The following is a 20,403-nucleotide window of genomic DNA, read 5'->3' as shown; positions in this document are numbered from 1 at the left end:
CGCACATTTAGGAGACCTGACCAGGTTTTCAATCAAAGTGATTTTTCGACGACCAAGACCTTAAATAAATTCTGTCAAATGTAACGGTAATACTTGAAAATTTCACATGAAATCAAATTAACAGCAGAAATAATATATAATCTTACCTTTTTGTTTGTAAAAAAACATTATCTGACTTTTTTTTTATTTTTTACTATAGAATGCACATACAATTTAAGGGTTAGTTGCAACACAAATTGCAGGTAAAAATCAAATCAAAGAAACAATGATTCATGGCATTCCACTGAGCTTGTTGTCATCCTTTTCTGATCAAATTTGTGCTCGTAAATTCTAATAAGAACAACATTTTAGCAAAAGGAAAGGAGGAAGCACATGTGGCTATTTTCCAACAGTCGGGCATCTGGCCAGTATTTGCCGCTGATCTATCACAGCCCGCGGCTCTTAAAATAACAAAACAACAGATGCATGCTCACTTTCATATCAAGCCGCTTATTACGTCTGCAAGATTTTTAACCATGCATCCAAGCGTCCAGCCAGCCAGCCAGCCATCAATCCATCCATCACGAGCCGCTCTCTTTAGCTCCCCGGATGCCTTTTAGGCCTGTCATTGGCAAGCGACCTGCATTATCGGACTGACTCGGAATGGAGATTTAGATAAGAGGAAAGTGGCGGCAGAATACCAAGAGCCCTTGCAGGAGGCTAGTGAAAAAAAAGCCCTGGGGGAAATTGATGGGGTGGGTGGGGGGCTGCGGGGTTAGGTAACAGCCATCAAAATAATAAGACTTGCAAGGGCGGAATTTGACTCGTCCAGGTACCACTGTATTTAAAAAAAAAAAAAATCTCTTAGACCAGGTGCTAACTAGTTTAAAAAAAATCAGGCCACGTGCTAGCTTAGTCCTAAATAAGACAAACAAAAGCCTTTTCAGGTCTTTGGTGAGGCGAGGGTCTGCCCTTTGCGATCGATGGCCTCAAAGTGTTGTGGACTGATTAGAAAGGAAAGCACGGGGTCAAAGCAATCTAAACGCTCGCCCGTCCCTTTTTAAAAGCTGCACCGTCAACAAGTCTGGCAAATCGCCATTAGCGTTAAAGGGTCGAGGGTCGAGGAAGTCTTTCAGCAGCCTATCCTGTATCTGTACTGTACTTCGGAGAAGAGGTGCCTAAAGTAAATATGTCCGAGAAATTCATACTCCAAGTAAAAGTATTTATTTACCACTGACTAAACTGCTTTTTGAACAAAGTGCTTTGCGATTGAAGCCACTGTCATGTGGATATTTCCAAAGCCTCCAGCCAAGCTGAAGTCTCCACGTCAGCAAATATCCCAAATCCCTCTGTGAGCATGCACTGCTGCATTTTGAATACTGCCTTAAACAATACTTTTTTTTTTTACACTCCTTCACCCTCTCAAGTATCCCAACATGGCTCTCCGAGCTTTAAAGACGTCGAATATCTCCAAAGCATTTCATCGCATTTCCGACATAAAGCAGAGAAACGTAATAGTCGTATTGATCAGTTGCGCTGTTGTACATCAGCGAGTGTCACAACACGCATCTACAGCGAGCGGCCGTCTCCCGAGTGCCATTCGTCAAAGGTCAGACGCTATTGGTCACCGTGACAACCAACAGGAAAGAGAGTGAAAAGAACACACATTTACATCACACTCTGCTCCTTTGTTACCCATTTATTGTCAGTGTGTGTGTGAAAGCCTGCACTGTAACACACACACGTGTAATTGTCCTTTTTACTGCATGTGCGTGTAGTGTGATGTAAATGAGCCTCCCTTGCCATACTTTCTCTCCGGCCCAGACGACCTGCTAGTTTACGGCATCCGTCCCTCCTGTTTAACATGAAGGCAAAACGTTTTTATTAGGGCGGACAGGACAAGACCACCCGGACTTTAGTGGGACGGGTGGAAACGAAAGCGATGTCACGTTTTGTCACACTGGGACAGATTCCGAGCATTTATTTCTATGTGGCACCACTGTGTTTTATTGAGGGGGTTGTTTGGACTTTGGGGGGACATTTCCATACGTAAAAAGCAATGTTGGCGCTACTCGTATTGGCTACCACAGTGATGCGGCAACAGGTTCTTTAAAAGAGGCTGAAGATCTAACTAGCAGTGTTCTGGTAAAAAAAAAATAATAATAATCCATCCAATTCCACATGGCAATATTTTTAAGAGAAGTTATGTATTTATCATACGAGGAATAATTTCCCTCCTGATAGCGATGTCAATGTGTCTTGTCCAGAAATGGTCATTCAGGACAAGTATGCTCTTTGAATTGATGCCAAGGTAGAAGGAAAAAAAAACACACAAGGCTATCGGTAAACGCTCGGCTCCTTCCCTGCAACTAGCAATTCTGCATTCAATAAAGCAGCCAAGCTCGCTTGCGAGGTGAACACCAATATGCGAATAAACGTCAAGGCCCCCAGAGAGAACGGGGAGAAAACCAAACATGACGGAACGGTGGTGAGAGGAGAAAGATGCAAACTGCAACCTCGTCCATCACGGACGCAGAGGACGTTAAAGATTTTTTCCTTTCAGCAACTCGCAGCTTGTCCATCCAATTCAAGCTCGGTCGCAACAGAAAATTACCTTAGCTTAGCTTCCTCGCTTAGCTCACTTAACATCTAACCTACCCAACTGATTACAGACTGACTTCCTTTCTTATCTATGTATTGTAGCTTTCAAATGTATATTATTTACAGCGTTCCATGAGTCATAGTTGCTATGAATAATCACCAATATCCCTCCGTGCATTCCTTCCACCATCCCTCCTTTAAGCCAAACAGTGGAGGCAGATGTCCACCCCACTTTGAACCCTGCTCCCGTCCAGGATGTTTATTCATGTTTTTCCATTCAGTTACCTCGGAGGTACTTCTTGCCTCTGATTTAACCCCACTAACGTGAACAAGTGGGTTCAAAAGGTTTGGAGAGAAGTGAAAAAGAGGAGATGTGAAATATGAGCGTCAGTGCCGTGTCGGGGCGGAAAAAAAAAATCAGACTTTGCTTAGGTTTGCACGTCTGGCCAATCAGGATCAGTCGTCTGCCAAAACCACAGCGCTTGTGCGAGCTCTAGCCACCGGCTTGGGTTGAGGGGTGGGGGTGACCCTTCTTATGGAAAACTCATCAAAGTGAGATCCAGTCAAGGCCAAAGCAAACATCTGCTCAAATGGCAGCAGGAGGCTACGTGCATGTGTGTATGACTGCTGTCAGACCTGCTTTGTCTCAGCTGAAATTTTCACAGCTGCTAAACCTGCATCCCATACATGCATGCATGCACGCACGCACACACAGGTCAATAGCACGATGAAGAAGAAAGTGCTCCACTCCACTAGTTTCCATTCCGAGTCTCCCTTTGGACTCACTTCATCAGTCTTCCGCTGCCCCCCCCTCACCCGTACCAATTTTCTTTCCTATTTGGATTCTTTGTTCTTCAGCTTCCCCTTAAATGATTTACTATTGTTCCAATAACTGTAGAAAAAACTAGAAATTATGATTATTCCCCTTAAATTCTCCTGGTCTTTATTGAAGTCTTGCAATAGTGCATCGATCACACCTTCTAAAATAAACTTAATCCTAATCTTCCTTGTCGAGCTACCCTACCAACCATCCATAACTACCTCGGCAGTTACTTGACTTCGGTGGATTGTTTAGGGAACTATTACCTACCGTAATTTTCGGACTATAAGTCGCACCGGAGTATAAGTCGCATCAGCCATAAAATGCCCAAAAAAGTGAAAAAAAAACCATATATATGTATACAAGTCGCTCCTGAGTATAAGTCGCCCCCCCACCCAAACTATGAAAAAAAACGCGACTTATAGTCCGAAAATTACGGTACATTCCTTGTCTGCATTCCTCGTCAACCTGTCTTTCCTCCTTCATGATTTTCTGTACCTAGCTAACTCTATGAGCTACCTTAACAACAACAAACACACAGACCTACCTTATCTACAGATATATCTCTCGTGACTAAAATCCATCTACAATACTGCCGACTTTCTTCCCCTACCACCACCCCGTCAACCTCCACTACTAGCCGACTCTCCTTACTTACCTACCCTACTTATCTTATCTCGCCTCACCAATGCGTGCCTCATTGCACAGCCATTTATCTAAGCATGTCCAAGGTCTCTCCCTGATAAGAAGCTTCACTCTGGCATTTCAAAAGCAATTTAATTCTTTTCAAAGCACTTAAACTCAGCCTTGGAGACACCACCGTTGCATGTTTGAGAATATTCAAGTACATTTCGCAACGTATCATACAGCTCCTTCAGAATATTCCAGCACCACATAACACAAATTGTCACGTTTCTTTATTTTAGTTAGTCCAGTCTAACATTTGACTAATACCGTATTGTCATTCAAATGTGTGTGTGTGACCGGAATCCACGACGAGTCTTAAATGTGTCACCCTGCTTATCTATACGTTGTCCTATTTGGCCCGTTTAGGTTTGTGCCTTAGGGCCTCCATCTTTTATTGTTTTGGTACAAATAGGTCACGAAGAAGCAAGACCCTCCCTATCACACACAGTTCTGTGATTCTAAAAACGCAAGGGTCATTGCGGTGCGCCGCTCAACAGCTACACACAACGTGAAAATCCCCGTCGACCAGAAGGCTTCTTGTGTTTAAACTCGACCCATCTAAACTTTCACGCACAGAAGGTGGCTTAGGCTCATTTACAAATGTATAGCTTTACGACGACGCCATTAGCCCACATTATGTGTGTGTTTGTGTGCCCCGGCCAATGAATAATTCAGTGGCAGCATAAGAGTTAAAATGGACGGAAAATACACTTGTTAAGCCCTCAAAGAAGCAAACGGAACCCTCAGTCACAAAGAGGAAGGAGTGCAGACGGCTTGTTAGATGTTCCAGATGTCCTCTCAAATTACTCAGAGCTAAAAATATATGAAAAAAAAAATCCATGAATGTTTTTACTACATTGAGGAAGAAAGGTGATTGGTTGTGCCAATTTTTGTGACAGTTGAGTATAAAAAACTTTTGGAATGACATCTATAATTTGGATAATGCAATCCACATATTCGATTTGAATTAAATCCAATCGTACATTTTCTTTATGACAAAAAGTGTTGGATACAACTCCAACAACTTATGCGTACATAAAAATAAACATTGATTTATCTTGTGGAATGAAATTTATTTTTTGGTTACTATATCGTCTCAACTTCCCCAAACCTTTGGTTCCTTTTTCCCTTGAATGCGCCCAGCTGAACATAAGTGAGTGTGGCAGGCCCGGTTAGTCTGTCTTTGTGCATCATTGCGTTAGACTAACAACCCCCTCCCTCCCTCCTCTTTCCACACACACATATTGAAATTCTATGGAACTTTTTGAGACTCATACCAGATGTTCCTCCCCTCATCATTTTCCTCCCTCGTCTCATTTTTCTGTCCCATTTCCTCCGTCATTCAAGCTCATTCGTCCTTTTTTTAAAAAAAAAATTCCTTCATACATTCGATTATTCCATTTCCATTCCTTTCTCCTCTTCATCCTTCTTCGTTTATACCCATTTTGCTTTCAATATAATTTGCGCTAATGTTTGTACACGGCCTTCCTCTTGCCTCCATTGACTCCTACGAGGATGGCGCTCAATGACGCCGCTAATACGGTGGAAGCGTCGCCTTCATTCACTATCGGGTAAAAATCTTAAGATCCGCTCCGAAGCCTCGTTGTCATTCTGCACCCTGTGCTGCTTTTATTCCTCTGCTGGGATTCCCACCCCCCAACGTCCTTAAGTCGTGACAAACTCATTTGAAACTCTCCGAGCGGTGAAGCAACAAATACGGGAATGGAAAAGCGGGTACGGCGGCAGGAGGTGATTTGCACACCTTTTCATTTGAATACCTCTCGAGGACGCAGGCGGAATCTTTATTAGTATTTGTATGATTTCAATATTATTCTTCATCTCTCCCCGGATTGTGTCCTCACCTTGCTTCTTCCCTTCTCTTCCTAAGAGATTTCTTTATGCCCCGAAATCAACAGTTTACTTTGAACCTAATCGAAAGAAAATAGCCACTTCAATCTTCCAAGTGTCGAGAAGTTGCTTTCAAGCAGTTGGCTACTGTCAGAACAAATCAAGACGACATTGTTTATGATCAAAACAACGATGCAGCAAAGTATTCAGATAATGTAATTAGCCGTTATCTTCCCCAAGTGGCATTTTACAGTTTTCTATCTGCTTTGCATTCAAATCTTGCCACTTTATCGTAATCGAATTTGGAAAAAAGAGACGAAAAAGTTTGCTAACTGTTTCCAACTGTCAAAACAAATGAAGAAGAGGGGCACTTCTGTTTTTTTCCCGTCTGTGAATGCTAAAGAGGTCCTGTTCAAACTCTCTCAACTTTGCGTTCACTCCGCCGTTGCATTTTCACGCAGATCATTTGATTTGTGGTCGTTTGCCGTTGTCGTTTTCTCCTGAGTGACATTTTACCGATTTATTTCAATTTGAAGGGCATGGTGGCCATCGGGAATTTTGGGAGTTTCTTGAACGGCCGGTTTGTTTTGAGGCCTACCTATCCTGAAAAAATAGCGACTTAGCCACTTGTAGGCTAACGCTACTAACAAATGCTTTTTTTTCCTCACGCTTTTGTTGCTGCTTCACCGTATCAGATATGTGGCTTGCCAGCAGAGCTGATAGTTACTTTTAACACAAAGCGTCGTGAGTCTCGGTGTTCAACGTCAAACAACACCTCGTTTAGGCTTCTAATACACGCTGGGGTTCACCCCCCCTCATGTCCCGCCTCGGGTAGCATACACACAGGTCAGCATTCCCACCGCTCCTCTTTTGTCCCTTTTCCTCTTCATTACCATCCCTAAATATCCATGTATTGATCCAGCCGCCTGCGATAAGTCACAGTGATTGACGGCCACTAATTGGCTTAATCTCAGCCCCCTCCCCGGGGATCTTGTTGTGCTGCGCCTCATCTGGATACAGCTGTCCCATTATCCCACAACTGACATCATGACCCCCGGAAGCCTGCCGGGGGGGGGGGGGGGTGGCTCACCAGAGATGGAGATAGTGAGGTGACGACTGAGTGAGGGAGGTTAAATACATCTAAAATGCACACACACCATTTTTTTCCCCCCTCCACTTCTACTTTGTCTTTTGGGATAACACGGCGCTTTCTGATAGACTCGTTCATGCGGAAAAAGTATTAATTCTGAGGGAGATAACGCGAGAGCCTCTCGGATACATGAGCAGTCCCCAAAATTTGCGGCTAGCGCTTTGCGTGTTGCTCACATTTTGAGGGAAATCTCAAAGTGGAAACCCGCAGTGGTTTCGATGACCTATTGCAGCACCTTGAATGTGCGGCACATTGAGGTTTTGTTGTCAAAATGATTCAGGTCTGGGGACTCGCTCTTGTCTTGAAATGGATTTCAGGACTTTGGCACCACTATCTCCACGTCAAGTGTCCTTGAGTGAGACAGTAAGTCAGACCTTCCGTGTCGGGTCTGAAACTCATCCCAGAGCAAAGAGGAGCCCCCCCCCCGAAGAGGAGCCCCCCCCTGATTAGCTTTGCTCTATTGAGAAGGCAAGGACCAGAACAGAAGGTCTCAGAAAAGGCCGATAAGCCTTTAAAGAAGCCCACCCCCACACGTCAGCCTGACATCCACGGCGTCCCATTCATCCATCCAGTGACAGGGCGTTTACGGTGGCATTAGCACACGGTGACCCCGGTGGACCCTCGGAGATCCAACTGTGTGATCTACTCGCCTCCCCGGCCTGAGCGCTTTAATAGCTTGGAAGCATTTTTTATTCATTACGCTTAATGGCTTGATTGCACAGCAGAATTTGCATGGTGCAGCAAGCAAGTAAAGATATTGGGGTGGCTAATAAAACGGCATCAATATTTCATGCAAACTTCTAAAGCTCGCTAATCCTTGCGTGCATTGCGGCCACTGTTGTTTTTGTCTTTAAAATAGAAAAACAATGAAAACCCTGACACCTCTTAACACCCTAATCTTTCCTTAAAAACTTAATTTGAAACTCTAATTCCAGACCCAAACACGAATCCTTTCAAAACATCAACGGAAGTTTGAAACTGGAATTTGCCCTATCGCGAAATCGCTTTTTGAGCCCCAACCCGAATGAAACTGATTTCAAACCCTAACCCAGACAACACATTTTTGAAACCTGAACCCCTTGCTTGAAACCCTACCCCTTATTTGACACCCAACCCTAGCTTGAAAGGCAAATTCGACACGATTTCACTTGTGCACAAGCCCACATGCCCATTGAAGCCAACAAGCTTTAATTTCCCCTCACTATTGATCCTCAGTAATTATACGTCGGGCGTTGGAGTACACGCCGGGGTCTCGACACGTGAGCATGTTTGTGTTTTTCCAATTGATCACCAATTGTCGGGAATCAACACCATGATTAGGTGTCGAGGGACGAGGCGGGTGATCACGAATACCGTTGAGGTTTCCGATTGATTAGCAGTGTCGCCTTGCATGTGTGATGACCCTAATTAGCCTCGCTTAAAAGGAGCTCCTCGCCGGCAAGACCCGACCCCAACAACCTTATTTTGTCCTTCCACAATTAGGACCCGTAGTGTACAAACAAGAGGATACTAACCGCCTACCCCCTCCCGCCCAATCCCAGTCCAGGTTAACAGAGCAACCCTTGTTGTTGTTGTTGTTGTTCCTCAGCGCTAGCATCTCATCCCCCATCTTGAGTCTCAATAAAGCTCATTCCTTTTCTGCCAAAAGCCCTCAAAGCCAATTTGGGCTTGTCTCGGCGCCACCTCCCGGAGCTTCCTTGTGTGCCTTTTGTTTCGAATTTTGGGGGGGATCTTTGATTGATGATGAAAAGTTTGAAACCCTGCCAAAAAAAAAAAGGACTCATTTCTATCTCGGGGGTTGTACAAACCCAAAAGAAAGATCTTGGCCAGGCTCGTGTGTGGACCGTGAATGTTTTTCACAACCCCCACCAAGGGCGAGAGGTGTTGTTTTGATTGATTTTCAGCACGGTTACGCATACACAAGCTAAACTTGACAAAAGAGGTGGCGGAAACCGCTCAATTGTCTTCAAATCCCGATACAAATTCGGATAAACACTTCTTTCAAGCAAATAACAACATCACCCTCCATGGCTGAAGATATCTTACGTCAAACAATTTCCGCTGAATAGAATCCTCAACTTTCACTCACACAATTTAGTTGCCGTCGACATCTCCACCTCAACCTCTTCCCCGTCTTCGTTGGCAAACAAACGGTTGGCTTTGATCAGATCCCTTCCCGCGCGTCTGAAGGATAAACACGATACGACAATCTTCGCAAATGAGATCTCTTCGTCGCCCAGGTGTCAAAGCGAGACACTTGTCTCTCACGTCGGCCTTTTCATCTAAAACCCGTTGACGCGCCACTCGAGGAAGACGCAAACGCGTGGCACCAGGTTATCGGTAGCGCGGCGAATAAACCGTCTGGATGATTTCGGGAAGCCAAACAAGATGCAACCTACACTAGCCAACTTTTTGCTCACACACGTTTTCCATTCTACATTTCAAGACATTTTTACACCCAGCACCACCCAAAAAAAACACCATCAGGATCATCATTGTGTGAAAAAGATTCGCCTAGTAAATCGACATGTTCATAAAAAATGCGGTTTATTCCGAAACATGTGCATACCATTAGACACTTAAATATTATGATTAAAAAAAATCTGCCTGAATGATGAATGAAATGTAATGCCCGTAAAACAGTTTGAAATCAAACCGTTCTTTTTGATAGCGTGATTGTCTCTTTTCCATTCAAACGGTACTGAATAGTTTCACAGGAGCTGAGAACTCCAAAAGCAACGGCAATGATGTCACAACAATGCCAAAAATCCAAATTGTGGTCTCCTACCACCAAGCGCTTCTATTATGTTCCAATCCTCCAGGCTAAATTCTCTCTACTCGCTCTTTTCTCCGCATCCCATCCCCTCAAGTCCACCTTTCAAACCCAGCGACCTTGTCGTACCCGAACCCACTTGTGTATTCGACGTCACAATGAATATAAACCCATTTGCCAACGTGTTGTACACGGCGAGGACGCAAACACCAAATGAAAGCGGCTCGAGGCGAGCGAATGTTTCAAAACAAACGACTCCGGGAGAACCGTGCATCTCTGAACAGGCAGTAGCAAGCAATTACAACAACTGTTAATAGTATCGATGCAGTGAATGCCTTGCCTTTTTCGCATGGGAACCCCTTAATACAATAAATCCGACACTATTAACGGCAGCCCTAACTGGAAAAGCGAAGGATTAAAAGAAAAAAGCAAGTAATTGAATGCTCCTGCTAAAAATGTCCATAATTGCCCACACCCTGTACCTAATGAAATGTCCATGATCGTTGTACAGGAAGACAACATTCACTGCAAAGGTCGGCGCAGTCAGAGAAAGCCAATAAGATGTACGTTTTAAATACCGTAATTTTTGGACTATAAGTCGCGTTTTTTTTCATAGTTTGGGTGGGGGGGGGCGATTTATACTCAGGAGCGACTTATATACATATATATGTTTTTTTTCACTTTTTTGGGCATTTTATGGCTGGCGCGATTTATACTCCGGTGCGACTTATAGTCTGAAAATTAAGGTACACCGTACATATAAAAAATGCCAGCCTATAGGAGCGCAGAATAAAAAAAATAAGCCGCCCCCCCCCCAAAAAGTGAAATTAATACTGCGCGGCAAAGTATCAGCAGTGCCATTCAATCATATGATGACATTGTAAGTGTCGGAGGGAGAAGTGGAGTGGAAAAAGGAATGGTGAGGGAAGATGCATTGTGGGAGTTATTGATAACAGAGGACCGAGGCGACTAAAAAGCAACAACATTGAGGGAGCCTATTATGGTGGAGAGGTCAAGCATGCAGTATTGCCCTGTCTTGTCGAAAAGACAACAGGCCTTTGTGTGCGAGTGTGTGTGTGTGTCCGCTACGCTCTCGTTTTGTCAGCACGCCCATCCAAATCTTTTATCGTATCAATGCTGGGAGATGATGATCCTTCATACGCTTCAAGTCCGCCGTCATCAAAACAAAATCAGTTGTATTTTGCTACTTTCTGTTGTACTTAACAACGGCAGAATCACTCGAGGGGTTTGAGCGACAATCAAAGGACACAAGGTTTTCTTTGTGACATTGGCGCTATTACTTTTCTGAGTGAAGACCGAGAATTTTAGGGCGAGGAGGTCGAAGGCAATGAAGCCATCCAGTGGGATTGCGCTACTCGTCATAATGGCGTCCTCATTCAGCTTTTTATATATATATATATATATATATATATATATTTATATATATATATATATATATATATATAACCACCCCGCCTAGAATACAAAATGGTACAGTCCTTGAAATCACATGTTTGGACAACAAGCGTTGCGTATCAATGTGGAATAGGTGAAGGTTATCGGAAAACATCTTGGTCAGGTTTACGGTGTCAAAGCGTGACTACACACATTGGGTGTGGAAAGGTCTCACACACATTCACACACGCACACACACACACACACACACACACATACACGCACACGTTGCACCTGAAGAACTTAACCATCACAGACACATACGTGTAGGAAAAAGTGTTACATCAACACTACGGAGCAGCTGTAATTAACATAACCACATTAGTTATGCTAATGTATAAATATGTGTGTGTATGTGTATGTGCGTTAACACTTAACCTATTTGATTATTGATTAGCAATGAATCCCAAAGTGTGATGTTTTGTTTTTCTTAATCAAGATATCGTTGCGGTGATAAATTAGCAGACGTCTGAAAGACAATCCGAGTAAAAGACAGCTTTGAATGACGCGCGCACACGCACACACACATTGTGTTAATTATTATCCGTAATAATGAGACACAAACGTCTCATTAAATCTCTCCTTGACCCGGCGCACTGCAAAGTCTTTCTTTTCCCGTCTTTCCCCGCTGTCGTCTTGCTTAACTCCGTCGCAAAGGAGAGAGGATCCTTTCAGCTGTGAATTATTAATTAGCAGTCAAGTTGGCCTCCGAATTTTCTCTGACCCACATCGCAATGAGAAGAGAAGAGAAGGAGCCCCCCGTGCCTGAAATGCATATGCCAAGTTCCATTCAGGTAGAAATATGGGAGGTATTTTGGAAAAGTGATTTTTTTTTTTGTATTCGTTGGGTCTCTAGAGTGGCTGCCCACCCATTAAATATGTTTGGCATTGTTAAATTAGCCAGTGTTGGCTTTGAGCAAGCACCATTCATTTGCAGTCTGGATAAGGAGGAACGACCTCCTCTGGAGGGAGTCTCGGATTGTCACAATCCGCTATCCTAATTGACAAAGTGTAATTGGATGACTTACTGATGAAGTACTGCCTGCAAGGGTGAAAATACAACCCAGTCTTTATTGGCATTCATTCTATCAGCCAGTAGTGGATTTGCACATGCACCGTCCATTTGCAGTCTGTTTGTGGCTAATGTCTTTTTCTAATAGTCTCAAGATGGGTTGGGAAAATTGATCAAGTTAGCAACAGTGACTTGACGTTGCAACGTCCTCCTCTGTCCTAGGTCGTCATGGTAACACAAACTGGACTGTGATTGCATGTGACAGAACTGCCCCTTCAAAACCTCATCATTTCAAGTGACAAGTGAAATGTGACTCTATATATATATATATATATATATATGTATATATATGTATATATATGTATACATGTGTATATATGTGTATATATGTGTATATATGTGTATATATATGTGTGTATATGTGTGTATATATGTGTATATATGTGTGTATATGTGTATATGTGTGTGTATATGTGTATATGTGTGTATATATGTGTATATATATGTATATATATATGTACTAGCGTATGCCAGACTCCGGAAAAGAGTCTTCGAAGACCGAGACCTCCGGGTTGACACCAAGCTCCTGGTTTACAAAGCTGTGGTTCTCCCCACCTTACTTTACGGGGCAGAGTCATGGACAACCTACAGCAGGCACCTAAGAGCTCTTGAACAACACCACCAGAGAACCTTGAGGAAAATACTCCGGATCAAATGGGAGGACAGACGCACAAACATCAGCGTTCTGGAGGAAGCCAGGATACCGAGCATCACCACCTTAATAATGCAGCACCAACTCCGATGGACAGGACATCTCATCCGCATGGCTGACACCCGCCTCCCCAAACAGATGTTATACTCCCAGCTGGAGAGAGGTCCGCGAGCCCCGGGCGGGCAAAAGAAACGCTTTAAGGACAACCTCAAGACCAATCTCAAGAAATTCCAAATAACATCTCGGGACTGGGAGCGCATCGCCTTGAACAGGAACTGCTGGAGGGCAGCGGTGCAAGAAGGTGCAGCACATCACGAAAAGGAACTCCGCCGTGTCGCAGAAACCAAACGACAACTCCGAAAGGAAAGACAAAAACTGGCTCCAGCACGACCACAACCCACCACCACTTTCCCCTGCCCACACTGCACAAAAATATGTGGATCCCGGATCGGCCTCTACGCCCACCTGCGGACCCACAAGTAGACGACCCTGAAAAGAAGACCGTCATACTCGTTCCGAGTGACCGCCGATGATGATGATATATGTATATATATATGTGTATATATATGTATATATATATGTGTATATATGTGTATATATATGTATATATATGTGTATATATATATGTATATATATGTGTATATATATGTATATATATGTGTATATATATGTATATATATGTGTGTATATATATGTATATGTATATATATTTTAGTTCCACCTCCACATATTGTGACTATCATGAGACCTCGCCATTCACCTGACACAGTAAACCAATTACTCCAGATTACACGCATGCATGAAAACATGCAAACTATTGGTTTCGCATCAAACACATACACGCACGGTCGTGCCGCCATCAATAGGTCTCTATCGGGCGTAATTAATTCTCATTCTAATCCGTTCGATGAGGCCGTCAACGCCGCGCTCTGATCGTCGATAGCTGAACGGATGACCTCGCTCGTTAATCCCAAATTAGCATCGATCCCGTTCGCGCTGGGCAATGAGTCCCGAACAACAAACGTGCCGTAATGGAAACGGACCACAAGGGATTAGATTGTGTTTTTAGCTTTAGTGAAGCAGCATTTGGCTCATTACCCAGGATTACTCTTGTACATTCCAAAGAATTGTAGTCCGTTTCTGTACCGTTTCTGCAGCTCTGTAAAATTTCGAGGGCCAAAACGACCCAAGACTAATTTTCCGTTTTCATTATCTATAGTAGAAATATTGTCTTAGCTCAAACACAGCCGAAAACTCTGGCTACTGCATTCCGTCACAAATTTCTGCACTTCATCAAATGAAACAACCGACTTTGGTCACAGAACATATTAAACTTGTAAATCAAGGTTCCACTTTCATTTTCCTGCGAATGGCTCGTAGAGTTTAGATCAGAACCACATCAGACTAAAGGCAGGAAGCGGGTCACCAATCAGAGAAAAAGAAGAGCTCACAGATGTTGATGACACCCGCCCCGAGCTTTGTGATGCATGGCAGATGTTTGACTTCTGTGGAGCGGCAAGTTGTCTAACAAACTTGTTGCCGCTTTCACCATGTGCCGAGGCGGGCGCAGCCGGACGACTTGAAGGGACCGGTCGTGGCCTTTGATGCGGGAAATTCTTCTTCATCTGTGCTAATTGATGTCAGATGATGCCATGCCGCATAGTTGCAGTCGCAGAGGTTTCTAGACAGGGGGTGCATTGCTTGCCTCCTGATAAAACTAATTAAAAAATTATGCCCTGAGCAATATGGCCGCCATTCCAAAATAAAGCAACTAAGCAATTATATGCAGTATTTATTTATATATATACAGAAAATTGTTATCTTGTTGACCCCATATCAGCTACTTAAGTGGTGGACCAGCCAATCTTTGGTCTCATGCTCAGCCTCATTAAACTGCTCTTAAAGCAAGACGATGGAACAATTTGACCTTTAAGTGACAGTGAGATGTTACATTTGCTTGAAGATGTTCGAATAGTATGTCCTTGCTATCTTGTGAATCGGCCACAATTCGGCGAACTTGTAAGTCAAGTAGCAATATGCAATCATTTCTTTTTGTCAAAATCCCTTTAATGCTATCTTAGATTGCATTAAGGGGAAGAAGACGGATGTCTGGTCTATTGTTTTCCAAAATACGAGCATTTATATTGGTGATGGACCAGGCTGGACGCAAAATGTTAGCAATAGCATCATTTGGCCCTTCCATTCCTTAGTCATTTGAGCGCTAGCAAAATTTATGTCGAAAGTATTTTCCTTTGTGAATATCAAACACCTGAATGGACGTTTCAGTTTGAGCAGACAAGAAAGTCACTGTTTGGTAACTTCAATCGAAGAGACACAACTAAAAGGATTTGAGGTCAGAAAACACTAATTACACACGCTTGACATTCAATCCGCCCGAGACGGCAGATTACGGTTATAATCCCATCATCGGCATCAACGCTGGATGTTATTACACATCTCCACGGGATGTCACATGAAAGATTAACGTCAACGCAGGGCGGAAAGACAAAACCCTGCTAGCCACTCGACTTGTTGAGATAGAATAAAGCCAACGATCTGTGTACACGAAATTCTAAAATCAAGTGGAAAAAGAAGTTAAAAAAAATCGACAAGCTCTTAACACTACAGTTCTGTCAAGGTTTTGATTTTGGCGCCATTGTTGCTTTTCTTTTGTGCCGGAAAGTTCAACAAGTGCTTCCAAGCATGTACAGAAAGAATGGTAGAAGCCGCATGTTAACGCCGAGTCGGAAAAAGCTACAAGTGGAGTTAAACAAAACATCACAAGGACAAAATGGTAGCAGTGTTAACCCCCCCCCCCCATCCCCAGTCAGTCTGGGAGGTAACAGAAGCCACTCACAGGCCGACATACTTATCCAGACAGACTAGACTTGTGTGAGATTGAATCGTTGTCCCAGGGGAGAGAGCAACGAGCTCTCCATCTTCCAAGAGCGGCCCTTGGGGGAAGATGAAGAGCGGGGGGGGGTCACAAGGGGGGAGATGGAAGACAAAAAAAAGAGCGAAGGGCATTCGCCGCCACCGCTGCAGCGAAGCCCGACAGCTCCCTCTGTTGCTACTCGCGGAATGACGCCTCCGTTTTCATTCATCTTCTTTTTCTACTCCTTCGCAGCTGGCGCTTAATGAAATATAAATACCACAATTACAGCGTCGTAAATTAATACCCCCCCCCCCACCCACCCCCTTCCGCGAGAACCTCAAGAGCTTCACCAGCGCTCTTTCAACTCATTCCAAACGCGTCGGAGAATCTTTGAAAGATTCCAAAGAGTCCCTTGCCAAAGCCCTCTAAGAGCATTGAGGGGGCTGTCTAATTACTGGAATACTGAATACATTACGGTTACATTTCAAATCAATAGGTAACCATTACAGTGACACTTAGCCTTCCTCAAAGCTTAACTCTTTGGAATGTTCATATTGAAGAACTGTAAGAAACATTTTCCAGACACTTCATCCTTGTGCTGGTTTTATTCAATATGCAACAAGATCATCCTGCATTGCTGCAGAAAGACATAAAAGAGCCCGGGAGAAGTCACCACCCTTGCTTCCACACTGCATTTTCTTCCCAGCTACTAACTATCCTGTCCGGAGAATTCATTATCAATCTAAAAACACAAAACAAAAAAAAAGCGAAATCTTTTAAGTGGCTGCAAGAGTGATGCAATATATGGCGACACTCTTAAAAGAGCTGCTGATGAGCAGCAATACATAGGAAAACTTTATCCACATCACAAAGCCACCACAGTAAAGAAAAAAATAAATAAAAATGTAACCACACTGTAGGACAAGATCACTAATTATACACAGCCTTTACTTTTTAATTTTATTTATTTAGTTGCAAAATCAAACCATAAGAGCAGTCCACAAGGAGAGGATTGTTTGGAAGAAAGGAAGCACTGCTCGTCCAATGAGCTCTTTCTCTCCGTTTTTCATTCCAACAATCCCCAGGTAGAACCGAACCGTTACGAGCCAAGCGGCGATGATAGGTCGATGCACCGGCTCGAGGAACCAACCAAATGAAAAATAAAAGTTGCGCGTCGCAGTCACTCTTGAGTGCCACACTCTACCGCAAACGTTACAACAAATGACAAATCATGACATCCACGCACGTACAATCGCACCCCGCGTGTCTCCTGATTCGTAAACGTGTGCGTCAAATCGGACGTGCGTGCCCAAATCCACCCGTTTTGCGCAATGGGCTGTATCCAAAGGTGCACGGGGGGGAGCTTTTCAATCTCAATCCTCTTGTGCGGTGCTGAGGAAGGCAAATCACACGCTTCTCTTACCTCTGTGAGTCCAAGCAAGAGAGACCCAAAAAAAAAAATCCTTCACAGCCAAGAAATAAAACATCCGCAGCTTGGTGGTCCAGTCCAGTCCAGTTCAGTTCAGAGCAATCCCCCTTATTTATTTAGTTTTTATCCACGGAATGATTGATCAGGTAGACAAGGGGGAGTCTTTCTGGTGTTCTCAATGCGAGTGGGGTAGATGTCACTGCGACTTCAGCATCCTTCTCGCTCTCCTCCTCCTCCTCCTCTTGCGATGTGTAGAGCCGCTCTGAGTGCGTCCGTCCTCTCTTCGCGAGTCTCGGACGAGATGTGAGGGAGAGAGAGAGCGAGAGAGAGAGAGAGGAGGGGTGGGAAGCGCAGTAACCACAGTAGCGCTCGCATTCTCTCAGTGCGCTGTAAGGGATCCCCCCCCATCCAAATGTATTCCTTCTTATTATATGCAAATGTATTTCTTTATATGCATTCAACTTTTGGTTGTTATATTTTTGGGCAATGCAACAGTTGCTGTTCCATCATTGGTCCCGTGCATAGAGCCAATAGTAGGAGTGGGCGGGACCCCATCGGGAGCCCCTGCTGTCCGAGGAAGGCGATAGGCTGACGATTTTAAATGTCTCCAGGCGATGAAGAGCGTCAGAAAGGGGGACTCGAGAAGACTGTTTGATTGCTTTGTTGGATTATTTCTCGGCGGACTACAAATAGAACAGTTTCACGTTAAGAGGTCCTCCTTCATAAATCAAAGCTCGATGCAGGATTTTTATTTTTAAACATTTTTGCTTTATTTATCCTGTCGTTGACGCTGTGCCAACATAAAAAAAACAACCAATTTATTTAGTGATTGTAATGATAGATGGAGGAGGATACATTGCCATGATGACATTCAGCAAGACCTTATTAGTTTGGAGGCTGAATGACATAATTAAATTAAGATAAAGGGCATGTTGTCAAATATAATTACGGGGACTCTCTTAACCAACGGTGGCAATTTTTTCCAAGAGTGTGAGATGCAAACTAATTCTAAACTGCATCTTTTCACACATCTTGTTGATTTCTTGTATGGCCAATATGTGCTCGTTTGTATCCTTGTTTCCAATTAGCTAATATACGACATCATCACAAATACACAAATTGTGTAACACACCTGCAAACTGTGCACAAAGGTGCTTGTTACTGTCAGTGCAACATGTCAACATGACACCAAGGAACTTGTAAATTATTAGCACCCAGCATCAGTGTCTGGTTGACATGAAATCCAGCAAGTAGGATGCAAAAAAAAAAACTTTTAATTTGAGGTGCTTGATTTGAGGGACGTTTCCTACCTGAACTCTTTCAAAATTTCCCACTCCAAGTAGTTGATAGCCGAGCGCCGCTTGCTTTCAAAGGACTCACCCACTGCGTTTGAGAGCAGGGAGAACAGCTTTATTTTTCATTTCTTTAAAGCCTCATTTTATACATGAAGTGACTATTATCATATTTAACACAAAACTGACCCAAAAAACAAAATGTTCAAGTCCCAAATTCCTAATTGTATGAAACCCAGAAGTAGTCAATGAACATCTCTCCAGTTTCCATTCTTGCTTGTGCTCGTCCAAAACCCTTCGCATTTGTTCCCGTTTGCAGACCTTGTCATCTTTATTCATTTCTTTTTGCAAACAGCACAGATGGCGACAATCTTTGCACAATCTTCCGCTCCAACATTCTCTGATGTTGAAATTTGGTCGTCGAATGAAAAACACACGTGTGCATGTATGTGTTTTTTGGCTTCTGTATGTGTGTGTGTTGCCGGAGGCCGCCCCGGTGATTACATGGGGGATTACGGAGCGGCCTTTTAAGGGCCAGCTTGTTTGTTTTCACTTGAGCCTGAAGGATAGCAGGGGCTTTGAGGGGATCACACAAGCGGGCTATATGTTTTAATTTACTCCTCCCTTTGTCCGCCTTCTCCCGCTCTTACTCTTTCTATGTAACTCCTCGTTCTCCTCCCCGCTGTGTTGGTTTAATAGAGGGCAGCAGTGACCAATCAGCAGGCTGGGATTATCGCACAGTTGGCCATAATTGAATCTTAGCTGTCGGCACGAGAAGTGAGCAGGGGGATTTTGGGGCTGCCCGGGAACATCTTATTTTTTTACTTTTGTTGTTGTTTTTAATGACAAGAGACATATTCCACCATCTCGCCAGGTTTTCACCTCGAGCCCCGCACACATAGCCTTCATAAAGCTTTTATTTAATAAAGCCTTATGAAAGTAATAACGTTTATGGCTTTGCCCTTCATAACATCAGGATGCAACGATAAAAGTGTAATCGTCAGTCTGGTTCGTCAGTCTCGTCAACACAACGCCGCAACTCACCACATGGTCGCAACTCGTCAGGCAATAATGCTGCACCTTTATGACTCGATCTAGACTCGACAATAATATATAGCGTGAGTTTATTTATCTGACTCCAAGGTAATGTTTGTAAGAACCAATTAAAAAAAACAAAACAATGCTCCAGTGAAGAAAATAACAGCTAACTATAGCCCAAAAAAAAACCAGCCCTCCAGCTAAAAAAACAACAACCTACCTATCACACAAAAAGAAACCCAATCAACCAACAGCCCCCCTAAAAAAAACACCACCCACAAAAACAAGCAAACATCTTTTGCGTAGAATTGTAAGGAAAAAATGAATTAACATAAAATAGGGAATAAGTGAAGTGTTGTAAATACTCCTTGGGTGAACTATAAATAGACGAATGTGTTCCTTCCCAAACCATGTCGTATCAACTGCAAACATCTGCAAAATAATTTGGAGAGGGAAGGAAAAACAAAACGAATCCATTTTAAAGTAAAGCAGTAACACCCACCCCCAAAATTCCAAATGCACTTTACATTACACTTGCATTTCCCCTCAGGCTCCATTTAAACATTCCCTGATTGGGTTTGTCTGTGCTAATGGGCCTCATAAGACGTCTCCTCGCCTCAAATGAGAAGGGAAAAGGTCAACGCAAAGTTGGGAAATAAATAAGAAAACAACACGGCTAAATCAAAAAGAGAGAGAGAGAGTGAACGAGTCCAAATGGGCAAAGACGGCCAA

General features: G+C 43.5%; 1 protein-coding gene and 1 long non-coding RNA gene across 2 annotated transcripts in view; one reads left to right on the top strand and one right to left on the bottom strand.

The window, feature by feature from the left end:
- Nucleotides 1-17,644, bottom strand: part of cdh11 (cadherin 11, type 2, OB-cadherin (osteoblast)) — a 48,065-nt gene extending 30,421 nt beyond the window's left edge. Inside the window, exon 1 of the mRNA XM_061285781.1 lies at nt 17,336-17,644. The gene's annotated coding sequence lies outside the window, so the exon portion shown is untranslated. The remainder of the gene's footprint in view (nt 1-17,335) is intronic.
- The window catches only part of LOC133158535 (uncharacterized), a 191,405-nt gene that overhangs the window by 18,671 nt on the left and 152,331 nt on the right, over nt 1-20,403 (top strand). The window lies entirely within an intron of this gene.

Source organism: Syngnathus typhle, linkage group LG8 (genome assembly GCF_033458585.1).
Source record: "Syngnathus typhle isolate RoL2023-S1 ecotype Sweden linkage group LG8, RoL_Styp_1.0, whole genome shotgun sequence".
Lineage (NCBI taxonomy): Eukaryota > Metazoa > Chordata > Actinopteri > Syngnathiformes > Syngnathidae > Syngnathus > Syngnathus typhle.
This window is presented reverse-complemented; position numbering and strand designations above follow the sequence as displayed.